This window comes from Mus musculus, chromosome 5, assembly GCF_000001635.26.
Source record: "Mus musculus strain C57BL/6J chromosome 5, GRCm38.p6 C57BL/6J".
Classification (NCBI taxonomy): domain Eukaryota; kingdom Metazoa; phylum Chordata; class Mammalia; order Rodentia; family Muridae; genus Mus; species Mus musculus.
This window is the reverse complement of record NC_000071.6, coordinates 125359564-125372836: the sequence shown is the minus strand read 5'-3', so window position 1 is coordinate 125372836 and position 13273 is coordinate 125359564. Positions and strand designations below refer to the sequence as shown.

The window sequence follows — 13273 nt, the reverse complement described above, 5'->3', positions numbered from 1 at the left end:
ATCCATCATTTTTCATCATCATCTTCTCATCAATCAATCAACCAATCAATTCACCACCTCTTACTCTATCCGTCTGAATCATTAGGGAGTAGATTGTAAACTTCACTTTTTTCTTTGAGGTACTAGGGATGCTAAGCGAGCATTCTACCACCAAGCTCTGCCCCCAGGCCTCAAACCTCACATAGTTTTGATTCTGAATGTCAGCCTGCTGCCTTACAATGTGCAGCTATGACACTATTACCTTTTCTAACTGAATTCCAGAACTCTGTGTGTGTGTGTGTGTGTGCGTGCCATGGTACATGTGTAGAGGTTAGTCCGCTCCTTCTACTATGTGGGTCCTAGGATTTGAACTCATATTGTTAGGCTTAGCTACAAGTACCTTTACCTGTTGAGGCAGCTTATCTGTCCTCAATTCTTTTTTTTTTTTTTGGCTTTAAAAACACAGAACAGTCCACAACTGTTATCTCCAGGTGCCCTGCTGACTAATAGGTCACCAGAACTCCTTACTGTCTCTTAGTCAGCAGCTGTTCCCCGACCTACTCTCCTGGCTTCCAAAAAAAAACCACCACTCCTTCCCCTGACTTCCATTCTTGGCTGCTCTGAGTCAATGCGAGTGAACTGGTGTCTGTTGGGGTCACAGCCTCTTGACATAGGTGTTGGGACCAGCTGTCAGGATCCTAACAGAGTTACATCTCTCAGGCTTGGAGTGTCTGGGATCCTCCACCCTTTAACCTTGTTTCTCCCTGGACGTCTCCGGCTGGGTGGCAGGGAAAGTTCTTTAGCCTCAGCTCTCTGCTCTTTCTTCCTTGTCCCCACCACCTCTGGTGTCTGTCATCTCTGCCCTCACTGCTTTCTGAACTCTTGCACGGTCTCATCTTGACTTTCTGCAGCCCCCCCCCTTACTATTATTTTATATGTATGAGGACACTGTCACTGTCTTCAAACACACCAGAAGGGGGCGTCGGATTCAAGGGTTGTGAGCCACCATGTAGTTGCTGGGAATTGAACTCAGGACCTCTGGAAGAGCAGTCAGTGCTCTTAACCGCTGAATTATCTCTCCATTTCTCTCCCCCTTTTTAAACATCTCTTCCTGTTACCAACTCAGCACATTTTGTTAGTGATGGAGACTTAAAGCAAAACAAATCAGAACAAAAACCCAAAAAACCAAAAAAACAAAATCAGGGCCAAGACAGCAGAGAGTGACTTTTTAAAAATTAATTAGTTAATCTGTTAATTTATATGAAAGTACACTGTAGCTATCTTCAGACACTCCAGAAGAGGGCGCCAGATCCCATTACAGATGGTCATGAGCCACCATGTGGTTGCTGGGAATTGAACACTGGACCTTTAGAAGAGCAGTCAGTGCTCTTAACCGCTGAGCCATCTCTCCAGCCTGAGAGTGGCTTTTTATTGGTGCTGAAGTTGAACCACCAGCGGGGAAGCACAGCAACATCTCCAGGCAGGATCATAAAGTGGGCTAAATGGCCACTTTACTTAGCCAGAAAGGAGGCTGCTTAAAGGTGATCCGAAGCATCTGCTAAGCCATGGAGGAAGGGAAGGAGGGAGGGGAGAAGTAGACCCTCTTTGGCTTGGGTGTAAACTTTACCAAGGTTGCCGTTGGCTGCGAGATCTAGGGTGAGCCTTCTTAACCAATGGCAAGTGGGGGAGGGCATTCAGAAGCCAGAGTTAATGCTTCAGTGGCAAGCAGCCCTGGTTACTGTACAGTTCCTCTATGCTGTCTGCATGCGGCATGTCCAGATAAGCCAGGCTGTCCTGATGGTTTGCCTAGCTGGATTCTTGCTGGAGAGTCTTCCATGCAAGACAGCCAGGCACCAGGTAGAGGGTCTGACAGCATGCCTGTCAAGCATGCCTGACCACCAACATCTTAGCATATTTATTGGAAAAATAAACACTGAAACTAGTACCTATGGGCTTATAAGATGTCTCAATGGGCAAGGATGCTAGCTGCCTAGTTTCCTAGTCTGATGACTTGAGTCTTCTCATCTCTGGGGACGCCACACGTGGAAGGAGAGAACCGATTTCTGCAAGTTGCCCCCAACTTCCGTGTGTGTACAGAAACAGGCACATAAATGCTAAGTAAATAAATAAATAAATAATAAAATGAAATGAGCGGTGTTCTTATAATAAAGTCCCACTGTTAACCTTATTTAATTCACCCACATTTGTTTGGTATAACAGAGAGAGTTGAGCTTTTCAGTTGTCTTGAGTTGCTAATCACACGTATCTGATAACACGTGGCATGTACACCACATTCAAATGCAGACAGGCGTGGTAGCAGATTGTCGTAGTTAGGGTTTCCATTGCTGTGAACAGACACCATGACCAAGGCAACTCCTATAAAGGACAACAATTGGGGCTCACTTACAGGTTCAGAGGGTCAGTCCATGAAGGCAGGAAGCATGTCAGTGTCCAGGCAGGCATGAGAAGGAGCTGGGTGTTGTACATCTTGTTGTTCTGGGGACAAACAAGAGAAGACAGACTTTCAGGCAGCTAGGAGGAGGGTCTCAAAGCCCACCCCCACAGTGACACGCTTCCTCCAACAAGGCCATACCTCCCAATAGTGCCACTCTCTGGGCCATGCATATTCAAATCACTTCAGTGGTACAGGCCTACCCTCTCAGCACTGAGGAGGCTGAGACAGAGGGCTTCCATGAGTTCAAAACCAGCCTGGATTTCGGAGGGAAGTGGAGAATTGAAGCCTAGTAAGTTAACTGCGCAAAATTAAAAGTAGTTCCGGTTGGGGATGAGCCACGGTGCGGTGTCCTGAAACCTACTCACTAAGCCCCCCAGCAGGGTTCCAGGACATGGTCCAACCAAGGGAAGCAGTACATTTTCCTCCCCACACCTCCTCCTAAGTCTTCAGGGACCCAGTGTTTTATTCTTTTTTTTTTTTTTTTTTTTTTTTTTTAAAGATTTATTTATTTATTATATGTAAGTACACTGTAGCTGTCTTCAGACACACCAGAAGAGGGAGTCAGATCTCGTTACGGATGGCTGTGAGCCACCATGTGGTTGCTGGGATTTGAACTCTGGACCTTCGGAAGAGCAGTCGGGTGCTCTTACCCACTGAGCCATCTCACCAGCCCCCAGTGTTTTATTCTTTATTTCCATCTTTCCAGGTCTTGCTTGGAATGGGGAACGTGATCAGAGTTAACACCAAACATGTTTTACAAGCCACCTGCAGATGAATGCTGGAGCATCCCGACGGAGCATTTTGGAAGAGGCCTGAAAGATGAAGAGATGTGGTACCCACTTCACACCTTAGTTCTTTCTGGTCTCACCCTCTGTCCCTGGAGCTCTGGCACCAAGATGCTGACACTTTGTCTTTTGTGCCTCCTGGTCATGAGTCCCCATCTGCACAGCACAGGAAGCTTTGGGGGAGCTTCTACATTGCATGTTCACTGTCTAGCCAGTGACTTCTGGGCTAGAGCTGGATGCCCTGAGTCAGGAAGAAATGAGGCTGACCTGAGGACTGGGGAGGAAGCACATCTAGAATGTTGTATCCCCTTTGTTTAAATCATACCAATAGTTCTTTAAAAACATAAATATGCATAAATATGCCTGTGACAATGTAGTAATGGGACCTAACAGGAGAAGGGTCCCAGGGCAGCCCTTGCATTTGGAGGACAGTGGCTTCTGGTTTTTCTCCTGCAGGAGCAGGGACACTTCCAAATCCCTAGCCATGCCCCCTGCCACTCTCCCTCAATCACGTGTGTGTGTGTGTGTGTGTGTGTGTGTGTGTGTGTGAAGCAGGTTCTCACTACTTGAGACCACCTTGGCTGGGCAGGCTTGGAATTCTCTCTGTAGACCAGACTGGCCTTGAACTCATAGAGATCAGCCTGCTTCTGCCTTCTGCGTGCTGGGGTTAAAGGTGTGTGCCACCATGCCCTGCCCCCATCTGATTTAAGAAAAATAATTGCTGGTGGATGAGAGGCAAGAAGGTTCAGAGGCTAGAGGTGCTTGCCCACAAACCCGACAACCTGAATTACACCCTAGATGCCACAAGGTGGCAGAAGAGAACCGAATTCTAAGAGCTGAGTCTGATTTATATACGTGAGCTGTGACATGCACCTTGTGTGTGTGTGTGTGTGTGTGTGTGTGTGTGTGTGTACAGACAGAGAGAGAGAGAGAAAGAGAGAGACAGAGATATGCCTATGCCTTTAGATCCAGCACTCAGGAAGCAGAGGCAAGCAGATCTGTGAGTTTGAGGCCAACCTGGTCTACAGAGTAAGTTCCAGGACACTAGAGCTACACAGAGAAACCCTGTCTCAAAAAACAAAACAAAAAAACCCAAAAAACAGAAATAATTAAATAGGGTAGTTTGAGGGCTGTTGTGTCTCGGCAACAGATCTCTTGCTGAACATGTGTGAGGCTCTCTAGAACTGAAAAAAAAAAAAAAAAGCTACATATGGTTTCAAAATGCTTTTCAGTATTACACATAGCCTTGTCTTGTTTTTATTCCCAGCCACAAATATTGCATCACGTGGCTCAACACTGTTCAGCCTGGCAGCCATTAACCACATAAGGCCATTCAGATTAAACTACCCCAGACAAGGCAGTGCCCACCTGGGGACACAGGAAGATCGTGGGTTCGAGGACACTGTGGACTGTCCAGCAAGAACCCTGCTTCAAGAAGCAAACGTACCAAATAGCAAATCAGAGAGATGCCAGCCTGGCATGATGGTGGTGCGCTTCTCTAATCTAAGCACTGGAAGTGCAGGTGGACCTCCGTGAGTTCAAGGCCTGCTTGGTTGACAGGGTGAGTTCCATGTCACCTGTGGCTACATAGTGAAACCCTGTCTCAACAAATAAATGCAATCAAAGCAAAACAAGGGACCCAGGTACCTGAGAGCCCGAGGCAGGGGAGATCATTAGGACCCAGGGGTTTGAAGCTGTGGGGATCAAACAAAGACTCTCTCCCATCCTGAGCCAACCACCCAGCTTTCTTCCCTTTTCTTCTTGACTTCCTTCATTCCACGCCCCCCCCCCGCCCCCGCCCCGCTCTCCCTCTGTCTGTCTGTCTCTCTTAGAGACAGGGTCACCCATTTAGCTGTAGGTAGCCTGTTCTTGAACTCATGGTACTCCTCCTGCCTCAGTTTCTCAAATGCTGGGGTTAGAGGTGTAAGACACCATGCATTTTTTTTTAAACATTCTTTTTTTTTAAAAAAAAAAGATTTATTTATTTATTATATGTAAGTACACTGTAGCTGTCCTCAGATACTCCAGAAGAGGGCGTCAGATCTCATTACAGGTGGTTGTGAGCCACCATGTGGTTTCTGGGATTTGAACTCAGAGCCTTCGGAAGAGCAGTCAGTGCTCTTAACCACTGAGCCATCTCGCCAACCCGACACCATGCATTTTTAAAAGTTTTATATATGGCTCACTAAGTTGTCTAGGTTAGCTGGGATGATGGCCGTGGGCCACTAGGTTCTGTTCCTCTCTCTCTCTCTCTCTCTCTCTCTCTCTCTCTCTCTCTCTCTCTCTCTCTATTTCTCTCTCTCCCTTATTTATTTATTAAGCTTAGTAAGTGAAGATGCTATGCCCCTGTGTGGCCATGGCAACACTAGTCTCAGGCTTCCATACCTCATGAAGATGGAAAATATAAGCCAGGAGCAAGTTTGATTTTTAAAACATACTTGAAATTAAAATAATTTTATTTTATGTGTATGGGTGTTTTGTCTACATCTATTGCTATATCCTGTGTGTGTGCCTGGTGCTCATGGAGGCCAGAAGAGGGTATCAGATCCCCTGGAACTGAAGTTACAGCTGGTTGTGAACTTCCATGTAGGTGCTGGGAACTGAACTCAGATCCTTTGCAAGAGCAGCCAGTGCTCTTAACCTCCGAGCCATCTCCCTAGCCTCCCCAACCCCACCAATTTAAGAGATCTGAGGGACGATGAGATGGCTCAGTCTCGAAGGGCACTGACTGCTCTTCCAAAGGACCCAGGTTCAATTCCCAGCACCCACATGGCAGCTCACAACTGCCTGTAACTCCAAGACATCCATCACACAGACATCCAAGCAGGCGAAATACCAATACACATGAAATAAAAATAAAAATTACTTTTAAAAAGAAGGGAGGGGGGCTGGAGAGATGGCTCAATGGTTGAGAGCACCGACTGCTCTTCTAGAGGACCTGAGTTCAATTCTCAGCATCCACATGGTGGATCACAACCATCTGTAATGAGACCTGATGCCCTCTTCTGGTGTGTCTGAAGACAGCTACAGTGTACTTACATATAATAATAAATAAATCTAAAAAAAAATAAGTGCTTGTGTCTTATTTATTTATTTATTTTTTTTTAAAGATTTATTTATTATTATATGTAAGTACACTGTAGCTGTCTTCAGACACACCAGAAGAGGGAGTCAGATCTTGTTACGGATGGTTGTGAGCCACCATGTGGTTGCTGGGATTTGAACTCTGGACCTTCGGAAGAGCAGTCGGGTGCTCTTACCCACTGAGCCATCTCACCAGCCCCTTATTTTTATTTATCTATTTAATTTTATGTGTATGGGTTTTGCCTTCATGTACGTCTGAGCACCGTGTGCATGCTTGGTGCCCAGAGAGGCCAAAAAGGACATCAGATCCCCTGGAATTGGAGTTGCTGACTACTGGGAGCCACTCTGTGGGTTTGGGGAGGAAAACCTGGGGCCTCCGGAAGAGCATCCAGTGCTCTTAACCACTGAGCCATCTTGCTTGTGATTGTTTTCAATGGATGAAAATCTAGGCACACACACTTTTCTGTCAGATATCTGGGTGGCTTCTAATAATGATTTTACTACTATAATATAAAGCAAAAAAAAAAAAAGGGAGGGGGGCTGGTGAGATGGCTCAGTGGGTAAGAGCACCCGACTGTTCTTCCAAAGGTTCGAAGTTCAAATCCCAGCAACCACATGGTGGCTCACAACCACCCGTAATGTTATCTGACTCCCTCTTCTGAAGTGTCTGAAGACAGCTACAGTGTACTTACATGTAATAAACAAACAAACAAACAAACAAATAAATAAATGTTTAAAAAAACCCTTTTATTTTTATTTTGTGCTGTTTTGGGGATTAAGGCCAGAACTCTCCATGGAATAGGGATGCAGAGGCAGGTGGCTTTTTGTGAGCTCAAGGCTAATTCCACTTCAGTCAAGGCTATCTAATGAGACCCAGTTGAAAGAAGAAAAGAGGAGGAGGAAGAAGAAGAAGAAGAAGAAGAAGAAGAAGAAGAAGAAGAAGAAGAAGAAGAAGAAGAAGAGGAGGAGGAGGAGGAGGAGGAGGAGGAGGAGGAGGAGGAGGAGGAGGAAGAAAAGGAGGAAGAGAAGCAGGAAGAATAGGATGAAGAAGAGGAAGAAAAAGGAGGAGAAAGAAAAGAAGGAGAGGAAGAATAAAAGGAGGATGAAGAGGGGGATGAAGAGGAGGGGGAGGAGGAAGAGGAGGAGGGGGAAAGAGGAGAAGGAAGAGAGAAGGAGGAAGAAGAGGAGGAAGAGGAGGAGGAGGAAGAGGAACAAAACAAAACTTACTCCTATGCCTAGTCATACCTAGATGACTTCTGCCATCTCTCACATAGTCACTGGTCCCCACACCCAGACTACACAGGAGCCTAGAGACTTTGATCCTTGCTTATCTGCTTGTAAAGTAATGGTGTTCCTGATAGTTTTACCTCCAAAGTCACTTTGTGTGTCCTTGAATAAAACAAGAACCTTGCTAATTATCAGTCTTGGCAGAGTCACTCCCAAAGTGGAAATCGTGTCTGGAAGCTGGTCTCGGCAGGGGGACTTTGCTCCTAGGGAGGGTGCCTCACCTTGACACATTGTGTCCTGAAGCACCAGATCGAACTGTGCAGAGGAAACAGGACCTCAAGGGACTGTCTAAGCCTCAAGCCATCTTTTTTTTTAAAGGGTATGATATTTTGTTTAGGAGATCTTGTGATAAAGCCCTGAGCATCTTATTGGTTTGAAGAGACCAGCGAAGGGCTGCCCTTTCTTACCTGCCCTTGTGTGAAGTGGCTGACAGTCCCAGCTCAATTAATCTAGCTGGAGTATGTGACAAAAAAGTCACTACAGTGTCTGTGTCTTCAGCAGCATCATAGTCACAGCCCAGAGTAAAGAAATGTCCTGCCCATCACAGGATGAACAAATAAAAACGTGGTGCCCAGCCACCTGTCCTGTGGAGCCTTGTCAGTGTGACATTGTCGAAGGTCATCTGAAAGGAGAATCTCAATTGAAGAATTTCCTAGATCAAATTTGCCTGTGGACACGTTTGTGGGGGCATTGTTTTGGTTGTTAACAGATGCAGGAGGGCCTAGCCCACTGTAGGCGGTACCATTCCCTAGGCAGGCTGTATATGAGAGCTAGCTGAACAGGAACCTGTGAGTGAGCCAGCAAGCAGCATCCTCTACAGTCCCTGCCCTGCTTTTCCTCAGTGATGGACTGTGACTAGCAAGTATGAGTTGAAATAAATCTTTCTCACCTCTAAGTTGCTTTTGGTCAATGTTTTATCACAGCAAGAGAAGGGAAGATAGGACAGTCCCCACCCCCTGGACTCTCATTCCATAATTCCTGCATGTTTCTTGGGGTGCCGAGGGTGCCTAGGACCTCATTCATGCCAAGCCAGTGCTCCAACCATTGAACCATGCCCCAGTCCTCACTCACTCTTGAAGAAAGGACATTTGACCCAGACTGCAGTGGGCAGACTGCCAGGACACTGTGCTAGCGAAGTAAGTTCCTAATGGCAGGATATAGAGCAGTATGCGCTGGCGCCTGGAGCACACAGCTGACGGAAATAGAGCAGAGGGGGATGTAGCTGTGGAGGGGGAGGGACTTTGTGTTTCAGGGCACAGAGCTTCAGTCTGGGGAAACGGAAAAGTTCTGTGGATGAGTGGTGGGGAGGATCGTGGGTAGGCTTATCTTTTCCACTGGAAAGTAGATTAGATGGGTTAATTCAGTGTTTTTCAACCTGTCTCATGAGACCCCTGTAGGGGTGGTCAACCAAGTCTACATTGTGATTTCTTTTATTTGTTTGTTTGTTTGTTTTGAGATAGGGTTTCTCTGTGTAGCCCTGGATGTCCTGGAACTCACTCTGTAGACCAGGCTGGCCTCCAACTCAGAAATCCGCCTGCCTCTGCCTCCTGAGTGCTGGGATTAAAGGCATGGGCCACCACTGCCCGGCTACATTGTGATTTCTAACAGTAGCAAAATTATAATTATGAAGTAGCAACAAAAATAACTTTCTGGATTTTTTTGTGGTGGGGTCACCACAACATGAGGAACTGTACTAAATAAAGGGTCAGTGCACTGGGAAGATTGAAAGCCACTGTTTTACCTAATGCAAGACTATCGAGTGTTGGGTAGATCATGAAACCCGGCTGATCTGTTACCCAACCCTCTCTTGGAGTCTCCACATGCTCATGGCTAGGAGGAGAAAGTCTTAAGTCCTCTGCAAGAGCAACCTATGCTCTTAACCCCAGGGCCGTCTCTCCAACTTTTTTGACTGTGGTAGGCAAGTCTTCACCACTTCAGTGTCTCCTGCTCCTCTCCTGACTCTCCAGCTGCTATCCGGCACCAGGTCCTCCTTCAAAACGGTCCCCTGGCCGGGCGTGGTGGTGCATGCCTTTAATCTCAGTACTTGGGAGGCAGGTGAGTTCGAGGCCAGCCTGGTCTACAGAGTGAGTTCCAGGACAGCCAGGACTATACAGAAAAACCCTGTCTCAAACAAAAATGAAAACAAAAACAAACAAAAAACAGCCCCCTGGTTCTTGGCCATCCCTTGCTTCCAGTGCCCATGGAAGATCCCAAGAGCCTGCCCCAGGCCTCCCCTCAGCAGTATCAGCAATATTTCCCAAGAGGGTCAGAGGCTGTCCTATCTGTCCCCAAGGATATGTCCCCAGGCATTTGGTTCCACCAACCAGAGAGGTTGGCCTCCCAAAAGGACCTCTTCCATATGGCACTGGCTCTATTTCTCGCCCCCTCTTATTACACTCTGGGATGATTAAAGTACAAAACTCAGCACCTAGCACCTGCCCACCTAGCCCGGACCTGTGCACTGCCTCTTGCCTCTCAGACTTTCCCAGTGGTAACAGACCAGACCCTGTCTCAGGCCCTTCTCGTCTACTCCTCTTCTACCCAGAATGCTTATTTATGTTTGTTTGTTTCTGATTTTACTCACCCTTGACGAGTGGGGTGGCATATATGCCTTCAATCAGGTGGATCCCAACGACTTTGAGGACAGCCTGGTTTACAGAGTGAGTTCCGGGCCAGTCAGGGCCAAATAGTAAGACCCTGTCACAAAAAGTAACAACAACAACGAAGGAGCCTCACAGGTGGGCTAATTAGTCCCCAAGATGTCCCCTTCCTAATCCCCTGGACCATGCCACTTCATTTGTGGAACGAGACTATCGTATTTCTTTTCTTTTCTTTTTTTTTTTCTAGCCTATTTTCTCACTGAACTTGAAGACCTTGAGATACCCCATACAAATCTTACCTTCAAAAGTTAATCAATTAAGGGCTGGTGAGATGGCTCAGTGGGTAAGAGCACTAACTGCTCTTCTGAAGGTCCTGAGTTCAAATCCCAGCAACCACATGGTGGCTCATAGCCACCTGTAATGAGATCTGACACCTTCTTCTGGTGTGTCTGAAGACAGCTATGGTGTACTTATTTATAAAAATAAATAAATCTTTCTTTAAAAATTAATTAATTAATTAACTTTACATCTCGACCACAGTTTCCCCTCCCTTTTCTCCTCCCTGTGCCGCATGCCCATTCCCCGCCCCCCCCCCCCCCCGCCCCCCATCCAATCCTCCTCTCTCTTCAGAAAAGGCGAGGCCTCCCAGGGATATCCATCCACCTGCCTTGGCATATCAAGTTGCAGTAAGCAGAGGTGCATTCTCTGATCAGGCTAGAAGGGGCAGCCTAGCAGGGGGGAAAGGTCCCAAGCGCAGGCAACAGAGTCAGAGGTAGCCCCTGCTCCAGTCCCACATGGCGAGCAAGCTACACAACTGTTGTTACATACATGCGTAGGGCATAGGTCAGTCTCATGCATGTTACATGCACACTCCCTGGTTGGCGGTCCAGTCTCCGTGAGCCCCTATGGAGCCAGGCTAGTTTACCTTCCTTGTCTTTTTTTTTTTTTTTTTAATCTTTTTTTTTTTTAAGACTTATTTATTATATGTAAGTACATCATAGCTGTCTTCAGACACTCCAGAAGAGGGCGTCAGATCTCATTACGGATGGTTGTGAGCCACCATGTGGTTGCTGGGATTTGAACTCAGGACCTTTGGAAGAGCAGTCGGTGCTCTTAACCGCTGAGCCATCTCTCCAGCCCCTTCCTTGTCTTTTTTGTGATTGGTTTATTTTGCTTTTCCTCAGGGTTCAGCCACATTATAGTTTCCTTTACAAGGCTGAGTAATATCCTACGGTGCTAATCTTCTCAGTCATCCATTGGGAGGCTCTTGGGTTGGTGCTAGTCTCTGGTTCGTAAATAATACGGCCATTGACACGATGCACAGATGTGTCCTCGATACCTTATATGGTAGACTTGGTGACCGTGTGGGGAACCCCCTGACAGAAACAACTTGATGGACAAAGGTTTGCTTTGTTTGTGGTTTCAGAGGTTTCCGTTCATCGTGGAATTCGTGTGCAGGGAGCGGGTCATCCAGGCGGAACCGGAAGCAGTGACAGGAAGTGCCTAAGGCAGAAACAGCCCCAAGGATGAGTTCCAAGCATTTGGTTCCACCAACCAGGCCCCGTCTCCGAGAAGGGTCTCCTAAGTTCAAGTCCATCCGTGGGTTAAAACCCTGATCAGTTCAGAGTCCTTAAGAGCTAACCAGTTCTGGAAACTCCCTCACGGACACACCCCAAGGTGGCTCCACTAATCTGTTAGGCATTCCTTAATCCAATCAGTTCGGGTCACGGGTCATGACCAGCTGGGGCACCTGGCCACCAGCACGGACAGCTGTGCGACCAGAAGGAGGAAAAAAAAGTCTATGTCCCCAAAGGTTATGATTGAAGTGAACACGTGAGACGGGGAACGGGATCCAGACCAGTGCACTGCGCATGAGCAGAATGTTTTCCTGGCCTCAGTCCTAAGTACAATCTGCCAACTGTTTGTGTTGCAGCAGCTTCACAGTGCCAGGAAGAATAAGCAGTCAGGATGTGAATGGATGCATGAAAGAGCACGTGTGGGGCCAGCAAGAGGGCTCACTGGGTCTGGGTGCTTGCCACCAAACCTGATGACCCCAGTTCAGTCCCTGGGACCAGCAGGGTAAAAGGGGAGAACTAACTCCTGTAAGTTTGATCTCTAATCTTCTATATGTGTACCTTGGCATGTGTGCATGTCCATACAGATATATCTCTCTATATATTTATATATATTAGATATAACACACACACACACATATATATAAAATATTTGTTTTTCGAGACAGGGTTTCTATGTGTAGCTCTGGCTGTCCTGGAGCTCACTCTGTAGACCAGGCTGGTCTCGAACTCAGAAATCCACCTGCCTCTGACTCCCAAGTGCTGGGATTAAAGGTGTGCGCCACCACCGCCCAGCAACACATATATATTTATATATGATATATAATATATAAACATATATGTGGTGTGTGTGTATATATATATATACACATATATATATATATACACATATATACACATATATATACTTACACACAAACATATTGTATATATACACACATATACAGGTATATGTCATGTGTATATATTATACACATATTACATGTATGTGTGTATATGTACATGTATATGTATGTGTATATGATAGAATTCCACTATATAGATCAGGGTGGCCTTGAACTCATAAAGATCTGCCTTCCTTAGCCTCCTGAGTGTCAGGACTGCTAGGTTATTCACTACTATGCCTGGTAGAAATATAGCCCTCTGAAAACAAAATTTATTGTGCATGTGTTGGGGGAAGGATGTCTATCATACCCAGATTACAACCTAGGGGAGTTGGTTCTCTCCTCTACCATGTGGGTCCCAGGATTGCTGAGGATATCCTAGCTCTCAGAGGGAACTATGCTGTCATGAGATAATCCTTTCTCATGGGAAACGGCATGAGAGTAAAATCAAACCTTCCGTGACTTCATGCCCTAGCCTGAGATCCGGCCACAGTTTTAACCATAACCCTTCAGGAGGTGAGTGGGTCCTGCCAGGAGAGCTCACCTTAAACGGGAGCCTTTTGTTGTTGTTGCTGTTGTTATTGTTGTTGTTTTGAAACAGGGTTTCTCTGTGTAGCCCTGGCTG

General features: G+C 46.6%; 1 long non-coding RNA gene across 2 annotated transcripts; it reads right to left on the bottom strand.

The window, feature by feature from the left end:
• Window positions 1–1408: 1408 nt before the first annotated feature.
• On the bottom strand, window positions 1409–11659 carry Gm40323. 2 transcript variants are annotated; one of them, XR_868513.1, is made up of 5 exons: window positions 11530–11659; window positions 10175–10287; window positions 7998–8212; window positions 2387–2475; window positions 1409–2093 (listed from the first exon to the last, which is right to left on the bottom strand). It is a non-coding gene; the product is annotated as a predicted gene, 40323 (long non-coding RNA). The 2 variants fall into 2 exon arrangements; XR_868514.1 differs by lacking the exon at window positions 7998–8212.
• Window positions 11660–13273: the final 1614 nt, after the last annotated feature.